A 27,084-nucleotide genomic window follows, 5' to 3' on the forward strand; every position below is an offset into this window, starting at 1 on the left:
TGCCTCCACTGTCCATGAGTGAGTAATCAGTTTATAACTCCTCCTATTTCCAGAGCCACTTGTTTGGATTTTTGCTTTGCATTTGTTTGTTCATTTATCCCCTCATCCGTTCATAAAACTTCAGTATGCGTGTGTGGAGCTGAGAACACACAAATAAATAAAATGCTGTGGTCCCTGCCTGCAGGAATTCTCAGTGTAGGGGGAAGCAGACCCCAGGTCAGTTGTCCCGCCTGTGTGAGGCCCACTGAATATGTGGGTGAGTGGAGGAACTCAGGCAGGGGTGGGGTTCCATGAAAAAGAACCACTGCCCTAGACAAGAGTATGAATCAGCATGCTGGTGGACTAATAATTCACAGACAAATGAATGACCGTGTGTCATCTACTTCTTGAGGAACTTACTAGGTTAGGTAACTGAGTACTATAAATAGTTGCCATGGCAAGAACAAAGGTCACCCTGCTACCTACTGCAAGCCACAAAGCAGATGTCAGATTCCGGGGGTTTTTCCTCTGCACATTTCGGAAAACTATCTAAGAATGGGGGCGTTAGGGGCCCGGGGGTGGGGGGAGGAAGTAAGGAGCAGAAGCAGCTCCATGGGAAGCTAACACATGTTTCCCGGGACCCCAGGGTCCTGGTGGACCTTTCAGAGTCACGCAAAGCACACCTGGTTCCCCCACTCATCCAGGACCCTCTCTACTGCAGGGCCAAAGTACTCTTCTGCTCCTGCAGGCAGAGAACTTGTCCTGCGCCAACCACTGCTCTGAGCTCCCCAGACGTTGTTTCTTAATCCTCCCCAGTGAGGAAGGCACTATTATTACCTTCATTTCTCAGATGAGGAAACTGAGAGAGATTAAAGATCAGGGTTATTGGCTAGTAAGTGGTGGAGTGGAGCTGCTCCCTGAACATTGACTCCAAAGCTGGTGTCTCCATCCTTGTTGGGTCAGCAGTCTCAGTGACGTTAGCTCTGTCTCTCGTGACTCAGATTAGGTGCCATCTCATCACATTGATTTGTGTCTTCTTTCTGTCTTTGTAAGCTCAGAGTTCTCCAGAGGATGACAGTAGAGTCAGAGGAAACGCCTTCCCACTGTCTCATGCATTGCACCTCTAAGCCTAGAGCAAAATGTTGTTATCAGCTGTCCAGTCCGCCCCAACTCATGGTGACCCCATGCACAAAGGATTGGCATGCTGCCCAGTCCTGCTGCACCTCCATGATCTACATGGTTTTTATTGACTGATTTTCTGAAGTAGACCATGAAGCCGTTCTTTCTAGTCCATCTTAGTCTGGAAGCTCCACTGAAGCCGGTTTGACATCATGGCAAAACCCAAGCCTCCACTGATAGATGGGTTGTGGCTGCACATGAGTACATTGGCCAGAGTAAAACCTGGATCTCTGCCGTGGAAGGCAAGACTCCTACCACTGAACCACCAGTGTCCCCTGGACAGCCTTATAAACCATAGGGCCGAATGCCCACATTGATACCACCACAGCATTTAGAGTCTGTTTTCAGTTCCGCGTGTGGGAACAGTTCTAGAAAAGGCTGTCTATTTGAATTTAAGTCCCGGATTGGGGGGCCGTTTGCTGACATCCTTGTGAGGAGCACTGGGCGGTGTGGAGACCCCGAAGGAGTTCCCCTTCCTTCTCTGAATCCTGCTCCCTGTGCTGTCCAGAGAGGAGGGGGCTGGACTCTGCAGAGGTCCTTAGCTTGGAAGCCTGTGAGTCCTTTGAGTCTGAAGGTGAAGTTCTGTATACAGAGGCAGTGTGGCTTTTTCTTGGGAGGGGTGTTCCATGATTTTCATGAAATCCTCAAAAATGACTATGACTTAGAAAAAGTTGGAAACCCTGGTGGCGTAGTGGTTAAGAGCTCAGCTGCTAACCAAAAGGTGGGCAGTTCGAATCCACCAAGCTCACCTTGGAAACCCTGTGGGGCAGTTCAACTCTGTTCTGTAGGGTTGTTATGAGTCAGAATTGACGCAGCGGCAAAAGGTTAGCAAACGTTAACACAAACCTGGATTCTAAACTCCAGGTTTTGTCAGGTTTGGAATTCTAGAGCTTTGTGACAGTGGCCATGATCAAGGATGGTTTCAGTTTTTGGAAACCTGGATCACTCTATTGCTCTGCCAGATTTTCTCTTGAGCACCCCTTCGCTAATCAGTCTGCTTCTGTCTTTAAGGTGGCGGTCCCCTGCTGTGTGCAAGTCCCCTGGGAACAGGTATGTCCTTTGCATTTGTTTAGGTTGCTACAGTATCTTGTGGGAGCAAGTTTCTTCCTTGACTCTGTGTGAACCTAGCAAGCTTGCCAAGACTGCCGCTTTTGGGGAATGGGCCCAACTCTGCCCTCTCTGGGGAGTACAAGGCTCTCTCTGGGACCCACTCACTCCGTGTGCCAGTAGCTTTTATTCTTGAATCTCCCCACGGGGACCTAGGACCACCCTGCACCAACCCCGGCCTGCCTTCCTCATGAGGAGAGGGTCCATGCGCCTGTGTGTGAATAGTAGCTGACTTAGGGCTCATGTCCAAAATGGGAAGATAATTCATATCCCCACTTGCCCACTTCATTCTGACACCATCCACCCACCTGGCACTTTTTCTTTCTGACCCTAACCACCCAGAGTTGGGTCTCCACAAGTTAGGGCTCTGTCCTTCCAGCCCCTGCCAAATAGGCAAACAGCCTCTCTGCTGGTTCCCACGGCCTTCCTGGGTTGGATAGTGTGCTAGAATGACTCACAGAACTCACAGAAACTATTACCTATACTTACAGTTAACCATTTATTATAACTAGAAAGGGTACAAGCATAGAGACCCATCCGGCAAGGTCTGGGAGAGTGCCACCATGGGGGCCTCCATTGTCTCCAGGGACGTGCTGCTCCCTCTCCTAAGCATGGATGCTCTCCCTAATCCAGGAGGTCCCAAAGAGAGAGCTCCAAGGTCCAGAGTCCCCTAGTCATTGGAACCCAATGAATATGCATGACTAGTACCTCAATGCAGCCAATGAATATGTGTCCAGCCAATGAATATGCATGATTGCATCATGCCCCCTCCTTTCCTGAGGTTAGTTCACCAGGTGTGGGGCCTGTGCAGCCCCTACTTGCCAGGCTATTTTAGAAAACAAAGACATCTCGAATGCTTGGGTTATTTTCAGAAACCAGAGTCAAAGGTCCAAAGCAAGTTCCTTGTAAGAACTGCCCCTAAGGATGCATTTCCCAGAGCCTTAGTTTCCTTAGCTGTGAAATGAAGACCCTGTGTTTCCATTTTCTTAGCTATAGAGTCGCAGACAGGAAAAGTACCTCTGTCACAGGCGGTTGTATGAATAGCATAGGGTTGTGGATTTGTGAACCCGAAGCTGTGACAAATACTATACTTTTTTAATCAAATTAAACATAAACATACTGATGGAACTTCCTCTTTGGTTTGTATTAATCCAAAAACCGAAACCAGTTGCTGTTGAGTGGACTCCGACTCATAGCGACCCTACAGGACAGAGTAGAACTGCCCCCATAGGGTTTCCAAGGAGCGCCTGGTGGATTTGAACTGCCGACCTTTTGGTTAGCGGCCTTAGCTCTTAACCACTATGCCACCATTAGGTCAGTATAAATAGTAGCTCTGTGTATTTTCTCTGCCTTCGCCAGTTGGAAGTGAGGGGAATAGGGCATTTCTAATGGCTTTTGGAGGTGGGTGGGGCACCCATGGGCTACACGCTGTTAAGTACCACAGGACGAGGGCTGTCCTGGTCTCTTATTGCAGGTGGGGAGTGACTCACAGGTCCAGGTGAGGCGGCTGCTTTGCTGAAGGGAGTGTGCTCACTTCCTAGCTGCATCAGGAGCTCAGGAAACAGGTGCAGGTGCAGCCTCCCTCAGGGCATCTGCCAGGTGTTTCCCTAGACCCCCCAGACTGGACACGGCCTCGGGTCCGGGCCCAGATTTTGTCATAGGCAGCACTCAACTACTTGGGGTTTGGTCAGTTTGCTGTGGTGTCTCTGGGCTGAGAGACCAGAGCTGGCTGGTCTCTGGTGTCTCTGGGCAGGAGCTGGCCCTTCCTTCCCGGCAGCAGCAGGAGAGCCTTCCCTCTGGGCTCAGCACTGCGGCAGCCGGCACAGTGCACTTACTGTCCTGGCTGAGTGGCTGTGCAGTCTCCTGCCCTTTCTGAGCCTCAGTTTCCTCGCTTATTCAGTGGGAATGGGGGTGCTGCCCTCACCGAGATGACGAGCAGGTAAAAGAAAAGGAGCTGTCAGGGGTAGGTATGTGCTTGGTGCTGTCATGAGGCTCCGCTAAATGCCTCCAGCCTCTGGTCCCCTGCTTTGAGAGAGCCAAGTGTGACTCGAGGCCACAGGAGGGTGAAGCCATATCCCTCTGCATCCCGGAGTGTCCAGGATGGGGGCATGCATTGCAGCTGCCAGGGCTTGGGCCCTCAGGGGGGCAACGTGCTGATGCCCAGCCCCCTGCTTGCAGCCTCAGTGGGGCCCTGCAGGGACGTGGGGTCCCCACTGCTCCACTCTTGCCTATGACACGCAGTAGCCGTGTGCTTTGGGGACCCATCTTTGTCTTTGGACAGTGACTGACCTCCTTGGGCTCATCCTTAGCAGTGCAGACAGTGAACCTGCCCAGCTGCTCAGCAAACACTGGAGTCCCTGGGTAGTGCAGATGGTTAAGTACTCTGTTGCTAACCAAAAGGTTGTAGGTTTGAGCTCACCCAGAGTTGCTTCGAAAGAAAGGTCTGGTTATCTACTTCTAGAAAATCAGCTATTGAAAACCTTATGGAGCACAGCTCTACTCTGCACATATAGGGTTGCCATGAGTCGGAGTTGGTTGGTCATAGGCCCAAGGAAGGGGAAGCGGGAAGAAGCCTGCAGTGCCAAGAGCTGATGCCCAGGGCAGCCCACCCGGGGCTGTGGGTGACTCCCTGAGGCTGGGGCTGATGTCTGTTCAGCTTTAGCTGCGGGCTCCTGGGGCTCCCTTGGCAGCCCTAGGCTTGTTGGTGAGCTTGGCCATGGGTCCTGGATGTGCCACATGTGCACCATCTCTGCAGGGGTCTGTGGGTCTTACCCAGCAGAGCCTGCTCATGCTGCAGGGCTGTTTGCACTGTGCACCGGAGCCCTGGGGTCCTTCCAGGAGCCCCACAGTCACTGGGGGCCACCCTATCCCTTTCGCTCAGAGCACCCCTTTGCTTTTGCTTTCTCCTGTGTGGTGAGTGAGTTGAGTATTCTTTCAGCCCAGCCCCTACTCCCTTCACACCACCCCGCTCAGTGGCTCTGAGTGTGTGTGTCTATTATGTATGTAATTTTACATGTACCTGGAATCGACTCGACGGCACTGGGTTGGGTGTGGGATGTTTCACTATACACATGTGTGCATGTACTCATTTCTCTGAGCGAGCTTGCACTTTATACTAAGATCTGTGTGACTTTGCTAAATTGCATGGACCAGTGGGTCTCAGAGTGGGATATTGATGGATGCCAGCCACATCAGCATTCCCTAGGAACTTGTTAGAAATGCAGATTCTCACCACAAACCTGTGGAAGGTGGCGCAGGGTGGCGTGGCTCCACTGTGACCTGCCTTCATGCCTTCTCCCTTCCCTGGTGGCAGGGCTGGATTATCCAATAAGCAGGGTAAGCATGGTGCTTGGGCTTCAACACCAACCCATATGAAATTGTTCACTACAGAGTAGTAAGTAAGCACAAGTAAGTCCATGCTTACCTTGCTTACTGGGTCACCCGCCCTTGTCAGGGATTGTAAATTTAAAAAGAGGCTTTGATTCTATAAGATGGTGCTGTGGGGCTGGGAGGGAGACAGATGCCAAGCCATACCTAGAAGCAGAGTCTTTGATGTGGAGAAAAATGGATAATCTGCCTTGCAGGCAGGTGGGCAGGGTGGGGCACGAGGAGAGACCCAGCCCTGCCACAATGCATTTCAACAGGTGAATAGTTTCCTCACTATGATGGGGACAATGCTGCCCCCGTCCTGGGCACTGGGAGATGAGTGCCAGCCTGGGTCCAGGTTCCGGCAAGGGGGGAGCTCTTTGAACCCTGGCTCCTTGCTGCCTCCTGGAGCTGGGCAATGTGTGTGGAAGGACCTGTGTCTCTGTCCAGGGCGGTAACAGCAACTGCAGGGGTCACGCTCCCCACAGATTTAGTGAAGGGTTTCCACCCTCATGTTCTCACCTCTTGGGACAGGAAGCACAGGATTCTTTTTCTCTCCTGGCCCTGCTCTGGCTGAGAGCCTTTGGATTGGCACGTGTCTTTAGTTGACACCAGCATTCCCTGAGGGCACCTTGGGAGTCGTTGGCCTAGTGGGTCATGGGTTACCTGAGACCCTGTTTTTTCTCTTTGTTGCCATATATTGAGAATCTGCTTTGTGTCAGACCCCCTGACAGACACATTTGCATTTAAATTTAACTCATCCATTTTGGAAACAAAGAACTGGGGCTCAGAAAAGTGACCTGATTTCCCATAATCCAAAAAAAAAAAAACAAACAAACAAACCATTTCTTTGGAGTCGTGGTGAACACATGCGTGGTTCACCATGTGCTACGTAGGGTCAGGTTCCCATTTGACAGTTTCTGCAGAAATTGTTCAGTGACCTTAGTTACACTTATCACAATATGTCAGTGTTTGCTTTAATTGTGGTCTGTTTGTTCCCTTTCCTGTACTCTAGTTTCCCTGCCCCCTTATCTTCTCATCTTTGCTTTTGAGTAATGATTGACCATTTGGTCTCATTCTGATGGTTTTTAAATAGAGCGCTGATCTTACGGGTAATAGCCTTTATTTTGTGTGCCACTCTGCTAGTTCGCTAAAAAGTGGTCTCAGGGGATAGGCTTGGTTCTAGATTTAAAGAGGATCCCAGGGCGATAGTCTCAGGGGGTCACCTCTTCTCTATTATTCCAGTTTGTCTGACTTTTTTTTTTTTTTTTAAGAATTTAAATTCTGCTCCACATTTTTCTCCCAGTCTGCCTGGGACCATCTATTGTAATCCTGGTGAGAATGGTCAGTGATGGTCAAAAACAAAACAAAACCCGTTGCCACGGAGTCGATTCCGACTCATAACAACCCTACAGGACAGAGTAGAATTGCCTCAGCGTTTCCAAGGAGCAGCTGGTGGATTCCAACTGCCGACCTTTGGTTAGCAGCTGTGTGCTCAACCACTGCGCCACTGGGGCTCCTATCCACTTTTTCTGGTCTCAGCGTAGATGGGGTTGTGGTTCCGCTAGGCTTGTTATGTCTTCTAGCTGAATTGGCCTCTTTGTCATTATGTAATGTCCGTCTTTATCTCTTTTAATGAATTTTGATTCAAAGTCTATTTTGTCTGATATCAGTATGGACACCTCTGCTCTTTCTTGTTTATTGGTTGCTTGGAATATTTTTCTCCATCCTTTTATTTTCAGCCTGTTTGTGTTTCTTGTATACAGGAAGAGAATGCATCATTTTTTTAAATCCATTCTGCTACTCTTTGTGTTTTGCGTGGGGCATTTATACCATTCATATTTACTCATTTTGCTATTTGGTTTTTGAGGGTTTTGTCTATTCTTTGTTTTTTTAATTCGAATTTTTATGTCTTTGTATTTGGCTGCTTTCTTGTAATGAGCCTTTTTGTTTTTTTCTGAATTTTTTTTCTCAGTGATTTCTTAGTGGTTAACACGTTACATTACACAACTTACAGTTGCAACAATGTTTAACATATGAACAACAGTTAACATACAGCCTTAACATAATAAATTTATTCCTGATATGCCCCTCCCTCCCCTGTTTCTCTTTTCCTGTCTCCATTGGTATCAATATACAGTCTATATTCGCTAAGTTAGTTTATACTTGCTTGTTATAAATTTGCCGTTTGTATTGTTTGTGGGATTTAATTATTGAGTTTATACCCTGAAAATATCATATACTTATGATTGCCTGCTGTTGCGTTTTTTGGTGATCTCTCTCTCTTATTTTTTATTTATTTGTTTATTTCCCCATGTATAAAAAAATAGGAGTATTTAATGATCTTGTTTTTCCATTTGGAGTACTCCCTTGAGTAATATTTGCAAAGCTGGTCTGGTAGTGGCCAATTCCCAGAGTTTCTGTTTGTTTGACAGTGTCTCAATTTCCCACTGATCTTTGAATGACAGCTTTGCTGGGAAAAGAATTCTTGGATGGCAGTTGTTGTTCAGTATTTTATATATGTCACTCCGTTGTCTTCTGGCTGCTAGAGTTTCTGGGGAGAAATCTGCATTGACTGTTATGAAAGACCCTTGGTATCTTATATTGTGTTTTTCTCTTGCTGCTTTTGAAATTCTCTCTGTGTCTTTGTTTTTCAAGAATTTTATTAGGATATTGTGGAGAGTGATCTTTTCATGTTTCTTCTAATTGGGGTTCATGTAGCCCACTGTATTTGTGGATTTGGTTCTCTGTTCAAGTCTGAGAAATTATCTCTGATTGTCTCTTGGAAAATTGTTTCTATGCCTTTGTCGTTGCCATGGTGCTCTGGGATTCCAGTAATTCTAATGTTAGATTTCTTAATTGAATCCTGTATTTCCATTTGGGTTTGTTCACTTTTCTTTGTTCTTTTCTCTTGTTTTCTTGAGACTTGATAATTTCAGTTATTTTGTCTTCTAGTTCATGTACCCTGTCTTCTATTTGACTGTTGTATGTTTTGCTTGCTTTTTTCTAATTCAGTTGCTTTATTCATCAGTTTCAGTAGTTCTCTCTTTTTTTTTTTGATGTTTTCAATTTTCTTATTGTCTTTCATTTTGTTCCTCCATTTGTTTCCCAATCTCTGCTAGTTGGTTTTCCGTGTTTTTTGCTTTCTTTAAGTGTGTTTAGCACTATTGTCTGAAAATTATCAATTTTTTCAGTTACCGTGGTCTCCATAGGAGAAATTTGCTCTTCCTTATGTTTTGCTTTTGATTGGTCCTTTTTCTTGTGTGATTTTTTTTTTGTGTGTGTGTTTTATTATTTTTTTTATTGAACTTGGGCTATTTTGTTTTCTTTAAATTTTGTATTCTGGCTTTTGTGGGAAAATTTTCTGATTGGGCACTGTCATGGCACAGCAGCCAAGTGCCTGGCTACCTACTGAAAGGCCAGGGCCTACACCCCACCAGCCACTCCATGGGTGAAAGATGTGGCAGCCAGCTTCCCCAAAGACTCACAGCCCTGGAACCCCATGGGACTGCTCCACTCCATCCCACAGGGTCACTATGAGTCAGAATTGACCTAGCAGCTGTGGGCTTGGTATCTCCTCCTGAGGGCACTCTTACCCTTTTTTTCCTTCTTTTTTTTTCAGCACTAGTTCAGGAGTGCTAAATGTTCAGTCAGTGGAATTCAATAGGCATGTGTGGCAGGGGTGGGGGTTAGCTAATCACAGATGCTGATGTAAGCAGTGGGGTTCGGACTTCCCTGTGTTGAAGAGGGGGCACTCTCTCTGTCTTTCCCTCCCAGGCACCCCTGCACAGGTTCTCTCACATTGTCCTGCTGTGGGCAGGGAGCCAGTCATTTTTTCTGCATTGTCCAAATATTCCCCTCACCCTGCTGCCTTTGCAGTTCCTCTCAGTGCTAGTGCCTGTCCATCTCTGGCCTCAACGAGATTCAACAGTACTTTCTCTCAACCCCATGGTCTTCCTTCACCCTGTACCGGATGCATGGCCCACGGACTCCCATGGCCAGTTTCCGCTGCCTTAAGAAATCAGGCTATAGCTTCCTCAGATTGGGGTGTTGCCCAGCCCCACCCCAAAACGTCTGCCATGAGCTAGTGCTTCAGATGTTAGTTGGTAGGCTCTCCCAGCTTCTGTGCCATCCCTGCTCCTCCTCCCCCCCCCCTTCTGGACTCACCCCAGCTTTCCAACACCTCAGCTGCCATTCAGAGTTCTGAGTTCTCAGTCTGGGCTTGTTTTTATTTGTTGTTCAGTGGATTAGTTGCTGGGGGAGTAAATGGGAGCATCCACTCACTTCACCATCTTGCTCCATCCTTCCTGTAGGATTTTCAGTGGCTGATTTTTTCTTTTTGGAACTAGATCCTGGGCCTGTCTTTTGAGGTATCTCTATGTGGTCTCATACCTCCAACCTTTAGGTTAGCAGCCAAGCATGTTAACCCAGCAACTCCTTTCCAAGGTCATATAGCTGTCAAGAGGCCATTAGAGGACCTTGCTCCTGGCTTCCTCTGCCTGCCCTTTGACAATTACTTTTCCACAGTGTTGGAGACCAGGTAGGTATGTTCATTAGCCTTCTTCTAGTATTTTTTATGTGCCACATTTTAGAATCAAGGATGATTTGTGTAGGAAAAAAATTTCAAGTTTTATTAGTAGAGCTTGGAAGGAAATTAATGATTATTTAGTGCCTGGGATTTTTCAGACCCCCAGGTTGGTGTTTCTGGCCCTCAGTGCATCATTAAATTATCAGAACATCTCTCTGGGATGTACACCATGGGCAGGAGTAGGTGAGTGACTTTCCCAAGGTTACCTGGCTCATAAATGAATAGAAAGGACATATGAGAATTATAATGAACATCCAGACCTCTTTGGCCATGCCACACCACCTCCTGATTCAGCCCCTCCCGGCCTGACCTAGACAGGGTCTCCTTTGTTTTTGTTCCCTCCCAGTCTGTCCTCACATGTTATCGGAGGCCATGGTGAGTCAGTCGCCCTTGAATCTGTGAGTCATCAGCCTTTCAGAGCAGGTGGCCTGCTGGGCTTGACACGTTGCTCTTCCGGCACTCTATCTGAGGCTGTGCTCTGGGCCCGGGCCTTGGGTGTACTGGGGTGTAAGTGTGCCTTCAGGGCCTCTCTGTCCTTCCTCTGATTCTGGGAACTGTGCTGCTCATCCCTGGGCCTGCTGCTGCTGCTCCACATTGGCATTCAGCTGGTTCCAGGCTCTACTCTTCTCCTGGGACTGCCATCACAAAGTACTACACACTAATGGCTTATAACAACAGTACTTAATCCCTCATATGTCTGGAGAACGGGAGTCTGAACTCAGGATGTCAGCAGGGATATATTCTCTCTCCCAAGGCTCTGGGGGAAGATCCTGTCTTTCCCACTTTTGGTGGCCCAAGGAGGTCTTTGTCTTGTGCCATCACTCCAGTCTCTACCTTGTTCTTCATATGACCGTCTTCCCTCTGTGTGTCTCTGCATCTCTCCTCCTGTTTTATAAGGACACCACTCAGATGGGATTAGGACCCACTTGGAAGCTCTGATGGCATTGTGGTTAAGAGCTACATCTGCTTACCAAAAGGGCAGCAGTTCGAATCTACCAGGCGCTCCTTGGAGACCCTATGGGGCAGTTTTATGCTGTCCTGTAGGGTTGCTATAAGTTAGAATCGCCTTGATGGCAACAGGGTTTTTTTTGTTTGTTCATTTTTTTGGTGCTTCAGCATGACTTCATATTAACTGATAATGTTTTCCAAGACCCTATTTCCAAACAAGGTCACATTCACAGGTATGGGGTTAGGACTTCGGTGTGTCCTTTTGGGGGGACACAATTCAATCCATAACACTGCCCAACCTCCCCTCTGCAGATGAAGACCTGAGGGCCTTGAGCCCTTCCAAAAGTTTCCAGAATAGCTTCCTTCCAGGACATTTTAACACTGAGCTGCAGGGTTTGCCTCAGTGCAGTGGTCCTGGCCTAGTAGCGGCTGTGGCATGCTTGCTTAGAAATGCTTGGGCACATTACACTGGTGTATTCAGAGGGGAGGCGTCAACCATGGCTGTGACAGCAGGATTTGACAGCATCCCCTGATGGACTGTACTGGACTTGGTTACCTTGGTGATATTATACTTGAGAGAGCCGTTTGTCTGTTGGAAGTGGGGTCTTCATGATGCCCGGGGCATTTCAAACACCATGAGGGAAGAAGTCTTTCCCATGGTTGTAGTGCCTTGAACCTTGAATACTGCCCACTCCTCTATTACTTTTCCTTTAGTCGAACCTTCTTTTGTTTATCGCAGTGGCTGACAAAATTGGGATGTGAAGCTAGGTTAATACATTAGACTAAGAATGGTAGGTAGTGAGGTTGAGAAGAAAGCCAGGAGGCTGACCTACCTTTTGTAAGTGCTAGCTGATTCAACATGTAAACAGGCTCCTAGTTTGTGGACAGCCAACTTAAAAAGGAAACCTCAGTTGTTGGATGTGTCTTATCAGGAAGAAGGGAGATAAACAGGAATCCTCAGAGAAAGTATATGATATTGGAACCACACAGCGTATGGGCTGAGCTCTGGGGACATGTCCTCACCACAGTTGCACAGTAAAGACTCAACGCCTGTTCCCTGGGTAGAGTCGGATGATTATTCTAGAAGAAAGTCAAAGACAAGCTGCTGCAAGTGGCTGCCCCAGTGTTTGTAGTTGGAGGACCTCTGGCTCTATGTCAATGAGGCCCTTGATTCTGCTTTTAGACATAAAAGGATTATTGGTGGTGCTCAAGTCTGTTTATGCCACGCTTGCACTACCTATTTATGGGATGTGATCTATTGGCTAATAAAGGGGATGCACCATTGTTTCTCCAGATAACTGTGATCACTAGTAACTGGAGAGATAATCAGGCTATGTAAGACGGAGTCTTAAGTTTTAACTGTTCCTATATATCGCCATCAAGGTCCCTAGGTAGCGCAAAAGGTTTGCACTCAATTATTAACCTAAAGGTTGGCAATTCAGACCACCCAGTGGTACCACAGAAGAAAGGCCTGACGACTTGCTTCCAAAAAGATTACAGCCAAGAAAACCCTGTGGAGCTTAGTTCTCTGCAACACATGGGCTCACTATGAGTTGGAAATGACTTGATGGCAATAGGTTTAGTGTTTGGCTTCTATATCTATATGTGTGTGCATACTTCATATATGTAGAGGCACAGTTTGTACTCATAATTGAGCTTGGGACTGGCATCCAAGTGGGGTTGAATCTATTTATGACATGCTAGAGCCTTATGACCTTGAATGGAGCCCTTCAACCTTTCTGGGCTTTACTTTCCTCTTGTGTACAATGGAATGTTACCATGTTCCCTACAGGGTGACCGTAAGGACTATATGAAATGATGTATTACATTCTTAGTGCTCATCATGACCAATAGGAAATACTCCATGAAGGGAACAAAGCCGTATTCATTGTTTAGTGGGTTCAAAAGGGCAAAGAAGTCCTTTTCCTTCAAGCAGCCTTTGTATTTTTGTTCATTTGTTCCCCCGCCATCTGAGGGAGGGAGCAGGTTGATCAGTACCAGAGCGCGTCACCTGCTTCCTGAGTAGGAAGGCTCCACTGGCTTCCAGAGCAGGTGGACTGGAGCCCCTGTGCCACCGGAAGCTGCTGGTGACTAGATCCACCCTCAGGCTTTGTGTTACTCAGAGCAGCTCTACACATTTCAGACAGACTTTTTCAGTTGCATCATTTTGAGGCCTTTGTCTCTGTGTTGTAGGCCTGTTATATCCAAAATAGTGGGGGAAGGGGGAGTTACATACATATGCGTACATGTATATGTATATGTATATGTATACGTATACGTATATGTATATGTATATGTATATGTATATGTATACGTATACGTATACGAATACGTATACGTATATGTGTGTATATATATATATATATATGCGATGTTTTCCTTGTTGTTGAGGAAAGAAAATCCCTTTCTTGGTCTCTGCCTCATGGGCCTCTTCCCTACCCTGACCCTGAGTCCCTGGGTGGTGTAAACAGTTAACACGCTCAGCTGCTAACCTACAGGTTGGCAGTTCAGGCTCACTCAGAGGCACCACGGAAGAAAGACCTGGTGATCTGCTTCTGAAAAATCAGCCATGAAAAACCCTATGGAGTACAATTCTGTGTTGACACACAAACTGTAGCCAACTCAATGGCAACTGGGGGATGCTTCCTTGGGAAGATGGGAGAATGTCCTAGTTACCCTTCTGGCAGTGAGGAAGACTGGGGTGGGGTGGTATCATGGGGAGTGTAGGCGTTGAAGGCCTTGGTTGGAGTGAGGACGTTGTTATGGATTGAACTGTGTCCCCTAAAAATGTGTGTCAACTGGGCTAGGCCATGATTCCCAGTATCGTGTGGTTATCCTCCATTTTGTAATCTGACGTAATTACCTATGTGTTATAAATCCTAACTTCTAAGATGATAATGAGGCAGGATTAGAGGCAGTTACGTTAATGAGATAGGACACAATCTACAGGCTTAGGTTGTATTTTGAGTCAATGTCTTTTGAGATATAAAGGAGAGAGTCAAGGAGAGAGAAGACGGACCTATTACCACCAAGCAAGAAGAGCCAGGAGTGGAGTACCTCCTTTGGGCTCAGGGACCCTGCACTGAGAAGCTTGTAGACCCAGGGAAAGATTGATGATAAAGATCTTCCCCCAGAGCCAAAAGAGAGAGCTGATGCTCTAAATTCAGGCTTTTAGCCTCCTAAATAGTGAGGGAATAAATTTCTGTTTGTTAAAGCCATCCATTTGTGGTTTTTCTGTTATGGCAGCACTAAATAACTAAGGCAGAAGACAACAGAAAAAGAGTCCAGGAGGTGAGGCTGGTCTGTGGGCACGTCATGAACCCAGGACTTGGCAGGCATAATGGAAGCATCTGGGGCCATCACAGGGGAGATGTCTGTCGAATGGTAATAGCAGGCCAGGGGGCAGAAGTAGGTCTCATATGCAAATTATCTGCATGTCATAGTTGGAACTGGGAGTCGAGGAGGGAATCCAGGCAGAAAAGGGCTGAAGGCACGGCCTTGGAAAGACTTCATGGTAACCTCTCGTTAATGGAGGCCTGGGTGCTGCCAGACACCATAACCTGTTGATCTAATAATGCTGTGCTTGGAGACTTAGAGGAAGGAAGGGGCTAATAGGAAAGACAGCCAGTGGTCAGAAGTGTGGATGGGGCATGCGGGCCCCAGTCAGTGATTTGTAGGATCTGTTCACGGTGCAGTCTGAACAGTGGCCTAACAGGTTTTTATTGGCATTCAAAGGCAGAATGGTTCCTCTCTCCCACCTTATCTTTACTTTTCACACAATATCCAGGAAGCTGATGCATATCAGCACATGGAGAATCTGAGCCTATTTCCCAGGTGCAGGTGTGGCTTCCTCCAGGAGGTTACTGGTTCCACCTCTGTGGAGCCATTCTTGCTGTCAGCTTCCTGGGCCACTCCCAGTGAGCCCCGTGTTTGGGGAGGTGGCCATGGGGCCACCAGCTGCCGGTAGACAACCTGAGTTCTGTGCCTGGGAAGTCCACCCCTTCAGTGGGGCCGCCTTCTCTGAAAGAGGCCTGTGTCCCCACCTTCCCGGACCATGTGTGGGGTGCTGCAAGCAGCAGGCCTTGTGTTCCAGCAGCAGGTTCAGCTGCTCAGGATGCAGGTGTGAAGCCCCACCTTGTTGCCCCTGCTCCCAGATTGATTGTTTTTGCTCAGCCATTGTGGTTCCTTATACCAGAGAAGAGGTCGTATAATAATAGTTACTGAAATATGAGTCAGCTGTTCATTGAAATCATGGCGGTTGTACTTCCCTTTGTTTAACTCAAGTGAAGACAATGGGTTGTTTCTGTCCAAGGGGACATCAGGAATCAGGTTACACAGACTGAAGTCAGAACCTGAGAACTGGCTTCACTACTGTCAGCTGTATCCTGGTATCTGTGCATGCAGGCTGTGCACGTGTGTACATGTGTAGCACGCTATGTGCATATGTGTGTATGTATACATGTGAGTGCATGTGTGTGTGCGTGCTGTGCAGGCATGTGTGTGTTGGAACTTTGTTCAGTATGGCTGGCTTAAACTCACAAAGTCAAACAGAGGAAGTGATCATGGGCGATGAGATTAGAACAAGCTCAGACTCCGAGTATCTAGAAAAGCTATGCAGCAGCAAATACTTCCATTGCAGCCATTCTTCCTCTGATGGTGAAAGACAGATTCTCCCAAATAGGGTATTTAATTGTTTCAGAAAGAGTGGCCACCAGATTGGGTGATATTCGAGACGGATGAAGACAAATCTACTTGAATGGCACTTACTTTATTCTATGTCAAAATTAGATAGCAGCCACACATTTTAAACAGAGCATACAAGCTTTTCATGCATATAGTATTGGCTTGGGGCTCAGTGAAGAAGACAATGGATGTACAAGAATACAGCAGAGCAAATCCTGGACCACTCCAAGCCTGATGCTACGTCAGCCTTTCCTGACGAGCCTAGTCCACAGTTATCCCTTTCTGTGTCTGGATTTCTTGTCCTCATAGTCAGTGAGTGCAGACATTTGGCCTGCTCTGGCTATTTCGTGCTCAGACGTTATTTCCCTCACTGTAGTTAACTTCAGAGACACAGACACACGTGCCACAGTGGAGCCTGAGCTGAGTGCTGGGCCCTGCTATCTGGAAACCATATACATACATAAGCATGCACACGGATGTCTAGACCCACTGTTGGCCCGTCAACTTCTATATTGCTCATTGAAACTAAATTACATCAGGCCTGCAGAGACTTGCAAACATCCTTGCCCCTGGATCTCTCTTGCCTACAGGAAATAGAGAGAAGAGGCTCAAGAATACCATTGGCTGAAAGTCCAAGCGTTCAGTTTGGTCAAGAGAAACAAACTTAATGGCCCTGGTTCTGGCAAAAACCTGTTGAGACTCAGAAATAAAATATATATTGATGCTTTCCCACAATTTCGAGTTGAAAATAAATTATTCCAGAGTTGTGGCTTCTAGTTGACTGATGTACATAGCACCAGCTCTTTGGAGGAAAGCGGCAGAGAATCATGTTTGAAAGTGATACCTTGAGAGGATGGAGATGTAGGAAAGGAGGGTCCTGGTACTCAAGGATGACCTGTGGGTCCTCTTTTCCCGGGGCTGCGTCCTAGGCAGCGGGAGCCCTGCAGAGCCCCTCCCGCCTCACCTCATAGAAGTTGTGAGTACTGGCGCTGGCTGGCTGGTTCTTTGACTCCTCAGAGGAGGTTCTGACTAACATGAGGTCCAGGATTTACTAACTGAAGAAGAGTGGGGACCTGATGATGAACTGGGTTGTAAACTGGGGTCTCTATCCCCAGGTACCCTCTCATCCCAGTGGTCCACACTCCCGCTAGATGCTCTGGGGCAGCTTGGAGCAACCACACTCCCTGGGCTGGGCTTGCTGGCAGTTATTAAGTAACTTCACTTCTCAGTTACTTATTTATTACATCTTTCTCAGTTCCCATTGTGAAGGCCAGGGAGCTGTTTGAATCTAGGACCCGGTCAGGAGAAAAAGTTTGAAGGCATAGTCCTGAACTATTCTCAGATTTGCTTTTTCTTATCTCTGTGTATTCACCCCTTGGGTGATATCTCTTGATGACTTTATTTCGATAGAATTAGTTAAGAAATGAGAAGAGACCACACCGTGATTTCAGACTTCTTGTCTTCAGAACTGTGAGAGAGAGTAGATCTCTGTTGGTTGAAGCCACACAGTTTGTGATAGTTTATGTGGCGGCTCTAGTGTGTCAGGTGTCCTCCCTTCACCTGTTCCATATTGCTCATTTGTTCACCAAGTGTTTCTGGAACTTCGTTATGGCCTGCAGCATCAGGAGGGAGCTGTTCCTGGCCTGGTCAGGCAAGGCCCAGCCCATACAGGGGCACCTATGATGGAGACCCCTCATAGGCTTCAGCAAGACGTGAAACAGCGTGGCCTGCTGAGGGGGCCAGGGGATGAGGACCACATTCCCCCGCAATCTGTCACGTACTGCCGGCATGGAACAGATATTGAGGATGGGCAGAGAAACAAAAGAGGACGGTTGTGGACATTAGTTTGGAAGAGGTACCTTTGCATATGAGCTGAGCTGCAGACTGGGTAGGACTAAAGCTGCCACCATTGGATAGTTTTCAGGGAGGGGAAGTGAAGCCCTTGCTGTAGAGGGAGGGCTCCAGGCGTGGCCTGAGTGTGTCTGGCATTAACGCAGCAAGAGTCCAGGGCTGGGACCTGCTGACACATCTCCCTTCTTCCTGGAAATGACCCCATGCTTGAGCAGGGGCCTGGATAGCGAAGTGTCAGAGCTAGACCTGGGTCCTGGACCCCTGGGGCAGGTGCCCTGATCTTTGCCCACCAGCCTCTCTTTTGAGCTGCTTCTCAAAGCATTCCACAGGTGGCCGTACTGCCATCTTGATGCCATGGCCGTCGATTTTCCATGAAGTCAGTGGCATGTCCTACCCTCCTGTCCTTCTAACCACAGGCTAAACTTTGGTTTATATTTTTCTTTGATTTTGCCATTTCGTCCCACATCTAAAACAGCCTCCAGCCCTTTGGCGTTTTTCAACATTGGAGGACAGAAATTGCTTGGGTTTCTGGGAAAGGCCCTGAACTCCTGAGGAGGCTCTCTGGTCTTCCACAAAGTCATTTGCATTTCCTCCCCACAGACTCTGCACACAGCCCAGGAGCCTTCCTCATGTTTGAGTTCCTTGACCTTCTAAGAAAGGGGGAAATCCTAAACACATTTACAAAACAGCAATGCTGAGCTTCAGATTCAAAACCCAACCCCCTTGTAGCTTTGTGAGCCCAGCTTTCATTGCAGCGATTGTGGACCTCCTTTGCAGGTGGAGGGGATTGTGAAAAATTAGCAGCAAGGAACATGGTAACTCTGGTGTCAGCTTATGGCCCTGCCGGTCAGCACAAAAGCATTGGCTAATGATTAAACCCGGGGTGGATTGTCCAATAGGCAAGGCAAGCATGGTGCTTACTTTGCTTACCAGATCATCTGTAGGAAAAGATCACACGTTTTTGCACCAAATCAAAGATTCTACTTCTAGGTATGGCTGGTATCTATCTTGCTCCCAACCCTATGGCACCTTCCTACAGAATCAAAGCCTCTTTTTAAATTTACAGTTCCTGACAGGGCAGATGACCGAGTAAGCAAAGTAAGTCCAGGCTTCCTTGTGCTTACTTACACATCTGTAGTGAACCATGTCACGTGTGAAATTGATCACTACAGAAGATTTAGTAAGGATGCTAAGCACCTGCATAGTCCACCCCTGATTATAGCCCACATCTCCACGTGGAGGTCTCCACAGGCCTGGGTTACCCATGGGTGATGGACATGTCTCTGTACTACTCTTGCCTCTGAGAGGTGGGAGTCCAGGGTATCTTCTGACACTGCCCTGAATTCCTGCCCGGCAAGTTCCTGACCTTCCTTGGATACCAGGTTCTCATCCCTGAAATGAGAGAGTGGGACCAGGTCTGGTGCTCGCAGCTTTTGTGTCCGGGTTCACCCCATGCTCGGGCAGCCCTGGGGTGATGAGTTTGGCTCCCAAGGTGCCCTCCAGCTGAAACATTGACTAGCCTCTTAGGTTTGAAAACAGGCAGTGCCTCCCACAGGGATGGGACAATTGAGAAATGTTTCTGAAGAATGAATGGCCACCAGATTTGATGACTGGAAGTCTGCTGTGGATGAGAGAAATCTAGATAAATGATATGTCTCCTTGCTTGTCATCTCGTAGAAATGGCAGTAGCTGTTTCACTCGTTCAACAGGGAATACCACATGCTTATTTTTCTAATGTGCCAAATTAGTAAAAATGTTACCATAGCATACTAATGGCAGCAGACATCCCAGGCCCGCATGGAAGACCCTTGACTTCGTAAAGGAGGCATTGTGTTGGCACAGTGGTTAAATTACCTGAGAGCATTTTACCCGCAAGACAACCACTCACTTATTAAAATGCACACAACACAGTCACACTCTCTTTCCACAAACAAATGAGTAGACAAAAAACTAATTGAGGAGAGACAGCAATGGGGCATGAAGTACACCTGGGCTTGTCAGCTTGGCAGCTCCGGTTCCAGTCTCAGATTCCTCCCTAAGTTACTGAACAGTTACCCTCGAGTTGATTCCAAACTCATGGCAACTCCATGTGTGTTAGAGCAGAACTGCTCCATGGGATTTTCAATGGCTGATCTTCTGGAAGTAGATTGCCAGGCCTTTCTTTGGAGGCTCCCATGGCTAGATTTGAGTCTCCAGTCATTCCATTAGCAGCCAAGCACTTAACTGTTTGTACCACCCAGGGATTCCCCTTAAGTTATACATAGTCTTATTCTCTAAGTGTCTGTTTCCTTGCTTTCTCCCTCTCTTCCTTTCTCTCTCTCTCTCTCTCAATAGAGAGACACTTTGTTCAGAAAGAAAAGGGGAAAGGGAAAGGGTCTATTGAAATAGTGTGGGATGGGGACTACTACAGTAAGGGGAACACTTCTACTATAAGATCTGCAAAAAACCAGTTGCCACAATTTGCCGCCAACTCATGGCGACCCCCTGTGTGTCAGAATAGAATTGAGCTCCATAAAGATTTCTACTTTCTTTTGAACGTAGATAATCAGTTCGTTCTTCCGAGGTGCCTCTGGGTGAACTTGAACCTCTAACCATTTGATGAGCAGCCAAGCATATTAACTGCACCACTGAGAAGCTCCATAAGTTCTTCAAGCCTCTTATAAGCTTTTGTTTTCTCTCCAAATGTGGGTGTTGGCTAATAGGATATCTGTGGTGTCCTCTTGCACAGATAGGCTTTTATTCTTTAAGCTTTTAAGTGGTTAGATAACCAGGTACCTACGGCTGTCCCGTTCCTCAGGTCACCGAGAGTACATTTAAGCTTTTGGGGTGGAACCTCATTTGTACTTTTGTGGGACCAGGGTTTGGGCATGAACCTGCAGGCTGCACAATGTCTTCATTCGGAGAAACTAGCATCGATTCACAGTTCTCACAGCTGCTTTTCACGGTTTATTGTTTTGCTCTTCTTGTGAACTTGTTTAAAACATTCACTTCCCCAAGACTATTTATTGTGAAACAGTTTTTGTAAAAGAAAAAGGAATTTTTGTCCTTATAAGAAACCATGTGTCATATATGGGGTGGTTAAGAGCTATGGTTGCTAACCAAATGTCGGCAGTTGGAATCCACCAGGCACTCCTTGGAAACCCAATGAGGCAGCTCTACTCTGTCCTACAGGGTCGCTATGAGTCAAGTTCAACTCAACAGCAATGGGTTGGGTTGTACAGACAAAAACAGCAACAATTGGCTTGGCATTTTCTGTTTTAGTTAAAAGCGCCTCATTTAGCTAACAATCTCTTTTCCTACCAGTGTCAACTGTGGCTGTCCCCAGCCTGCCCCTCTCCTGGGCACTCAGGAGTGTGAGGAAGTGGGTGGCCTGTCTTCCTGGAAAGAACTATGTCTTAGTCATCTAGCACTGCCATAACAGAGATACCACAAGTGGATGGCTTTAACAAAGAGAAATTTATTTTGTCACAGTCTACTAGGTTACAAGTCCAAATTCAGGGTGCTCCAGGGGAAAGTTTTCTCTGTCTGACAGCTCTGGAGGAGGGTCCTTGTTCTCAATCTTCCCCTGGTCGAGGAGATTCTCAGGCACAGGGACCCCATGTCCAATGGACATGCTTTGCTCCTGGTGCTGCTTTCTTGGTATTAGGAGGTCCCCAACTCTCTGCTTTCTTCCCTTAGCTTTTATCTCTTGAGAGATAAAAGGTAGTGCAGGCCACACCCTGGGGAAACTCCCTTTACCTTGGATCAGGGAGGTGAGCGGAGTGAGGGTGGTGTTACAATCCCACCCTAATCCTCTCAACGTAAAATTACAATCACAAAATAGAGGACAACCACACAATACTGGGAATCATGGCCTAACCAAGTTGATACACACATTTTTGGGGGGACATAATCCAGTCTGTGACATACTGGGTCTTGGGTCTGGAAAGCAGGATGGGGCAGGGAAGAATCAGAGACCTTGGGGTGACAGACATGGGTGTGCATCCAGGTGAGAACAGTTACTAACTTTGTAAATTTTCTGATCTATTGAATAGACTTTTAAAAATAGCTACTTATTAAGAAACAAAACAAACAAACAAAAACCAAACCAACCAAACAAACAAAAGCCTCAGTAGTTACCTTCAGAGGACCCTGGGAGCCAGTTGATTCTGAAAATTGGTTAATTAAGGGAAAGAACCAAGCACATAGCCTCCTTTTCTCATATGAACGATACCTCAGGGTTTCCAAGTAGATAAAGAGGAAAGGTTCTCTTTAAAGAGGAACCCCAGCTAATAAATGTTAAAAAGTGATGAAATTAAGTTGTTACCATTTTTCTAACCCCTAGTATATGAATGTTGGCTGCAGGCAGTGATCAGCAGCAGCCTCTGCCCCCACAAATGAAAATCAGCTGCATGCCATGTGCCTCCTGCTGGAAGGACACTGTGCCACCCTGCATGTCCTTGCCACAAAATCTAAACAGCTTCAGATAGAGTCTCAGACCTTTCTACAATTTACGGGAAATGCAGGGGCCAGAACCATGTCTCAGATTATACCAGAGCAGCTGGTAAAATCCAGAGTTTCTACTGGGCAAAAATAACCCCCGTTTTTTTCAACAAATAAATGGGAGGAGGAGGAGAAAGAACCTATATTTTATAGCAACTGAAGAGATATAGCAAATAAGCATTGCAAGGCTTTATTTGAAACTTCAGACAGACAGTGAGGGTAAAAAAAAAAATAGCAAAAAAAAATTATGATGCAGGGAAATTTGAGCTGAATAGATATTTGATCTAATCAGGGAATTTATTGTCAAAATCCTGGTATTTTGTTGTTCTGTTTTTTAAAAAGAAGCCCTGGTGCTACAGTGGTTATACAGTTTGGCTGCTAACCGAAAGGTTGGTGGTTCTAACCCACCAGCGACTCAGTGAGAGAAAGATGTGGCAGCCTGCTTCCCTAAAGATTTACAGCCTTGGAAACCCTATGAGGCAGTTCTACTCTCTATAGGGTCGCTATAAGTTGGAATCCACTCGATGGCAGTGGGTTTTTGGTTTGGTATTTTAGAGATGCATACGGAAATATTTATAGGTGAAAAGATGTGATGTCTGTTGCTAGCTTTAAAATAGTCCATTGAGGCGGGAGGGGCAGGTGTATCCATGGGGCGCTTTGGGGCCTGAGTTGGTAATTGTCGAAGCCAAGTGGATGGTCCCCGGGGGTTCAGGATCCTCGTCTCTCTGCTTCAGAGCTGTAGGGTACAGATGTTGTGTATGAAACACAGAGCTCAGGGGTGGCAGTGGACCTTGCTCAGTAGTCAATAGCTGTTTTATCATTATTGTTTAAATCACAGCCCGGTGTTTTCCAATCACTGCCCTGGTATCTTCCATTGCCTCATGACTGAAGACTGCTGAGTCCTTAATGTGGAATGTTGACATCTGGAAGGACAGTCTCTTAGCCCGGCTACACTGTGTCTTTTTGATGAAGTGTTTAGAGGAAAGCCTGCTGAACTCATCAACAAATGACACAAAGTTGATACATTGTTTTTTTAAATGGAAACATTTACCTCCTAAAGCCTTATAAAAATTTGTTCCAAATAAAGGGTTGTTTTAAACTGGCCAGCTGAACCCTTACTTCTTTTTCCCTGGGAAAATCATATACCTCCATTGTCAGGAGAACTAACTTTAATGTGGATTGCTCATAGGAAGAAATAGGCCAACGCTCTGACATTGAGTGAGTGCAGATTTTGACTCAATACAATGAAAATTTTGGAAAATTAAGACAGTTTAAAATGGGCTTGGACTGCCTTATGCGGTAGTGAGCTCCTTTTCGTTGGAGCTATTCAAATAGAGGCTGGCTGTGTTGCTGCAGGTGTGGTGCTTAACGTAGTTGAGAGATTGGGTGAACCTGACATGGAGGAACGCTCTCATGAAGCCGCACCCTGTGCAATAACAAGGTCGTCAGCCCAGTCCAGGCTGTGTTAGGTCAGGGTTCTCACGGTGGTCCTGGACCAGTAAATAGCGTTAGCATCCACCTGGGAACTTCAAGATGCAAATTATTCAGCCCCCTCCCAGACCTGTTGAATCAGAAATTCTGGGGTAGGGCCCCCAAATCTTTTAACAAGCGTTCTAGGTGATTCTGATGCAAGCTAAAGTTGGAAACAGTTATTCCAGAAGGCACTGTCTTCCCAGGGGTAGGTGAGAGTCTTGGGCTCTCACCTTGAGAAGTCAGGAGTTCCTGGTGCCTGGTGGTGTCTAACGGAGCCTTGGGTGAGGAGTCTGAGGACTCAGGCAGCTTTGAATTGTGTAGGTCACCTGACTTTTAAGAGTCCTTCCACTTGAGGACCTCCTGTTCTCTGGTATCTTTCTCTCCTCCATCCTGGGCAGGGGCGGTCTGTGGTTTTCTTCAAACCGCTCCAGAATGCTGGGTTCTTCAGACTGTCTGTCTAGAAAGTAATCCAAGCTTCTCAGTGCAAGACATTGGCAAGCTGGTAGAAATTGTCAGGTGGAAAATAGATACCTGGAAGCGGAAAAGCATGTCTTCAGAAGCTAGTGTCCAAGCATTAGCTTGTCATCTGCTAGCTTTCTTCTAAGGAGAAAGGATTACTCCAAAACTTTGCTTCCTACAGACACATAAGCCAAACAAACCAACAAACAAAAAAACGTTGCTGTTGAGTTGATACTGACTCATAGTGACCCTATAGGACAGAGTAGAACTGCCCCCTAGGGTTTCCAAGGAGCAGCTGGTAAATTTGAACTGCTAACCTTTTGACATATATACATAAACCCAAACCCAGTGCCGTTGAGTCGATTCCGACTCATAGTGACCCTATAGGACAGAGTAGAACTGCCCCACAGTTTCCAAGGAGTGCCTGGCGGATTCAAACTGCCGACCCTTTGGTTAGCAGCTGTAGCACTTAACCACTATGCCCCCAGGGTTTATATATGTTTATGTATATATATGTGCTGGGCTGTGATCATGATTCTTTTAATAATAATATAACCAAAACCAAACCCACTGCCATTGAGTCGATTGTGACTCATAGCAACCCCATAGGGTTTCCAAGGCTGTAAATCTTTACGAAAGCAGGCTGCCACATCTTTCTCCCTCGGAGCTGCTGGTGGTTTCCAACCACTGACCTTTTGGTCAGCAGTTAATTGCTTTACCCACAGCACCACCAGCACTCCTGAATGTTATAAACCAAAAAAAAAAAAACCAAAACCCAGTGCCGTCAAGTCAATTCTGACTGATAGCGACCCTATAGGACAGAGTAGAACTGCCCCATAGAGCTTCCAAGGAGCACCTGGTGGATTTGAACTGCAGACCCTTTGGTTAGCAGCTGTAGCACTTAACCACTATGCCACCAGGGTTTCCAGCCTTGATGTTATAATGACATGTTTGTTATGTGGGGAGATTAGAATTTGAAAGTTTTTCAATAGAAGGAAACTTTGCTGGGTCCTGCGCCATCTTTGCAGTCATTGGTATGCTCAAGTCCACTGTTGTGGCCATGTTCAGAGTGACTGACTGGGGTTGTGAAGGGAGCCTTCCCTCCATCCCATGTTTCCTTCCCTGTCTTCCTCTTTTTTAGGTGAAGAAATACTTTTTGTTATGTAATAATTTATAAAAAGAAAAGAATACATTGTGTGAACAGTTCTATGACCACAAATTTTATAACTTAGATAAAATGAACCAGTTCCTTGAAAGACTTGGCCTGCCAAAGATCATCTGAGTGGGACTGTATCTGTTAAAGACATTGAGTCAATAACTAATAACCTTCTGAAGCAGAAAGCATCAGGCTCAGATGGTTTCGCTGGTGAGTTCTGCTTAACATTTTAGAGAAGAATTAACACCAATCCTCCTCAACCTCTCTCCTCCCCACTCTCACCGCCCCCCCGCAAAAAAAAAGCAGAGTGAGCACTTCTCAGCTCACTCTATGTGGCCAGTATTACCCTAATGCCAAAACTAGACAAAGACGTTATTAGGGAGGACAACTATAAACCAATATCTCTCATGAACATAGATGCAAAATCCTAAGCTTAATATTAGCAAATCTAAAACAGCCATATGGAGAAATAAAAGAATATATGCAAAGGACGTGCAAGGCGTAAAGCGTAATTATAAAATGAACACCTGTGAGACCAACTCTCTGTTTAAGATGTATAATGGGTCCTTTAAATAATGACATCCATGTGACACTGATCAGTTTATGCGGTGGTGGTGGGTGTGACTCTGAAGCAGGTGATCCAAATAACCCTGCCTCAGGACGTGGGCGTTGTGCCATTGCCGGTGCCCTCCCTCTCACAGTTCTGGTTGTGAAGTGATGAGTTAAGTCACTATTGGATGGGTTTAGTGACCTTTACAGTTCCGGTTATCACCAGGATTTGAAATTGGCCCAGCCATGGTCACCTTTTGCTTTGGCCTTCAGGAAGCTCAGAACTCAACAAACATGTGGTTATATAACTGACTGAGGTTTTGTGGGCCACCCCTGTCTGATCCAGCTATGCTTTTTGTGACCCTGTTTTTGTGATTATTGATTTTTTTCTATTTTAAAATTTGTGTTAATTACTCTTAATTTATTTGGTAAGTCATCCTCAGTTCTTTTTTAAAATGAGGTGGAACAAAAATGAGTGAAGTAAGGAAGAAAGTGGAGAAGGAGAGAGAGGAAGGAGGGAAGGTAGAAAGGAGGGAAAAGAAGAAAGGGAGGAGGGAGAGAATGGCATTGGGTAGGAACTGGACACCTGCTAGGTTTTATCCCCTGGCCTCCCAGGAACTCAAGGCAGGTTTTTCCTCCTGAAAGAAACTTGGGAGGAGGTGGAAGCCCAGCTGTGGTCAGCAGGTGGGCTAAGGTGCTGTTCGTTTCAGGGCTTCAAAGTGGTTCATTGCCCATTGAACCCCTGCTGAGAATTTGCATTTCTAGCCTCCATATACTGAATCAGAATGAACCGGTGGTTTGTAGGTCTGGTTTGTTTCTGCTTCTCAGGGAGGTGGGTCCCAGCTAGTTTTCCACCAGGACTCACTGTGGTTCAGCCCTGCTCTGTGGCAGCCGTTCCTGGTTAAACCGCTCTCAGGGCCAGTACTTATTGCCTTAATCCAGTGCCTTGGCAGGGGATGGCCCTGCTAGCCTTGGGCAAACATTGTCCTTGTGCGGTCGATTAAGCCAGTGCTCACCTTTATCGTGGCACTCTGAGGCCTTCCAGCTCCCACCTGCTGTTGCCCTTGAACCTCCCACCCTCCTGGTGCTTTCCCAGTGCTAGTGGCCAGCTGCCTGCACTGCTGTGTTAGCAGATGGAGGAGGCGCTTCCACTGTACTCAGGGGAGGAGGAACAAAGCAAGAAGGAGCTGCTGCTGGCCACGAGAAAGGCCCTTCTTCAGACCTCCTGGCTGGGCTGCCTGCCCTCTCAGCACCGTGAGTCCGG

The 27,084-nt window shown here is 46.8% G+C and overlaps 1 protein-coding gene across 4 annotated transcripts in view; it reads left to right on the forward strand.

Moving 5' to 3' along the window:
• The window catches only part of TNS3 (tensin 3), a 388,908-nt gene that overhangs the window by 128,171 nt on the left and 233,653 nt on the right, over nt 1-27,084 (forward strand). For 2 of the 4 annotated variants that reach the window (XM_049894028.1, XM_049894024.1), the window contains one exon: nt 2,170-2,208. The exons of 1 other annotated variant lie outside the window; for it this stretch is intronic. The gene's annotated coding sequence lies outside the window, so the exon portion shown is untranslated. Of the gene's footprint in view, nt 1-2,169; nt 2,209-13,545; nt 27,075-27,084 lie in introns of those variants that run through there. One more of the 4 variants, XM_049894026.1, reaches the window with a different exon arrangement.

The sequence above is a fragment of the Elephas maximus genome, chromosome 8 (assembly GCF_024166365.1).
Source record: "Elephas maximus indicus isolate mEleMax1 chromosome 8, mEleMax1 primary haplotype, whole genome shotgun sequence".
Classification (NCBI taxonomy): Eukaryota; Metazoa; Chordata; class Mammalia; order Proboscidea; family Elephantidae; genus Elephas; species Elephas maximus.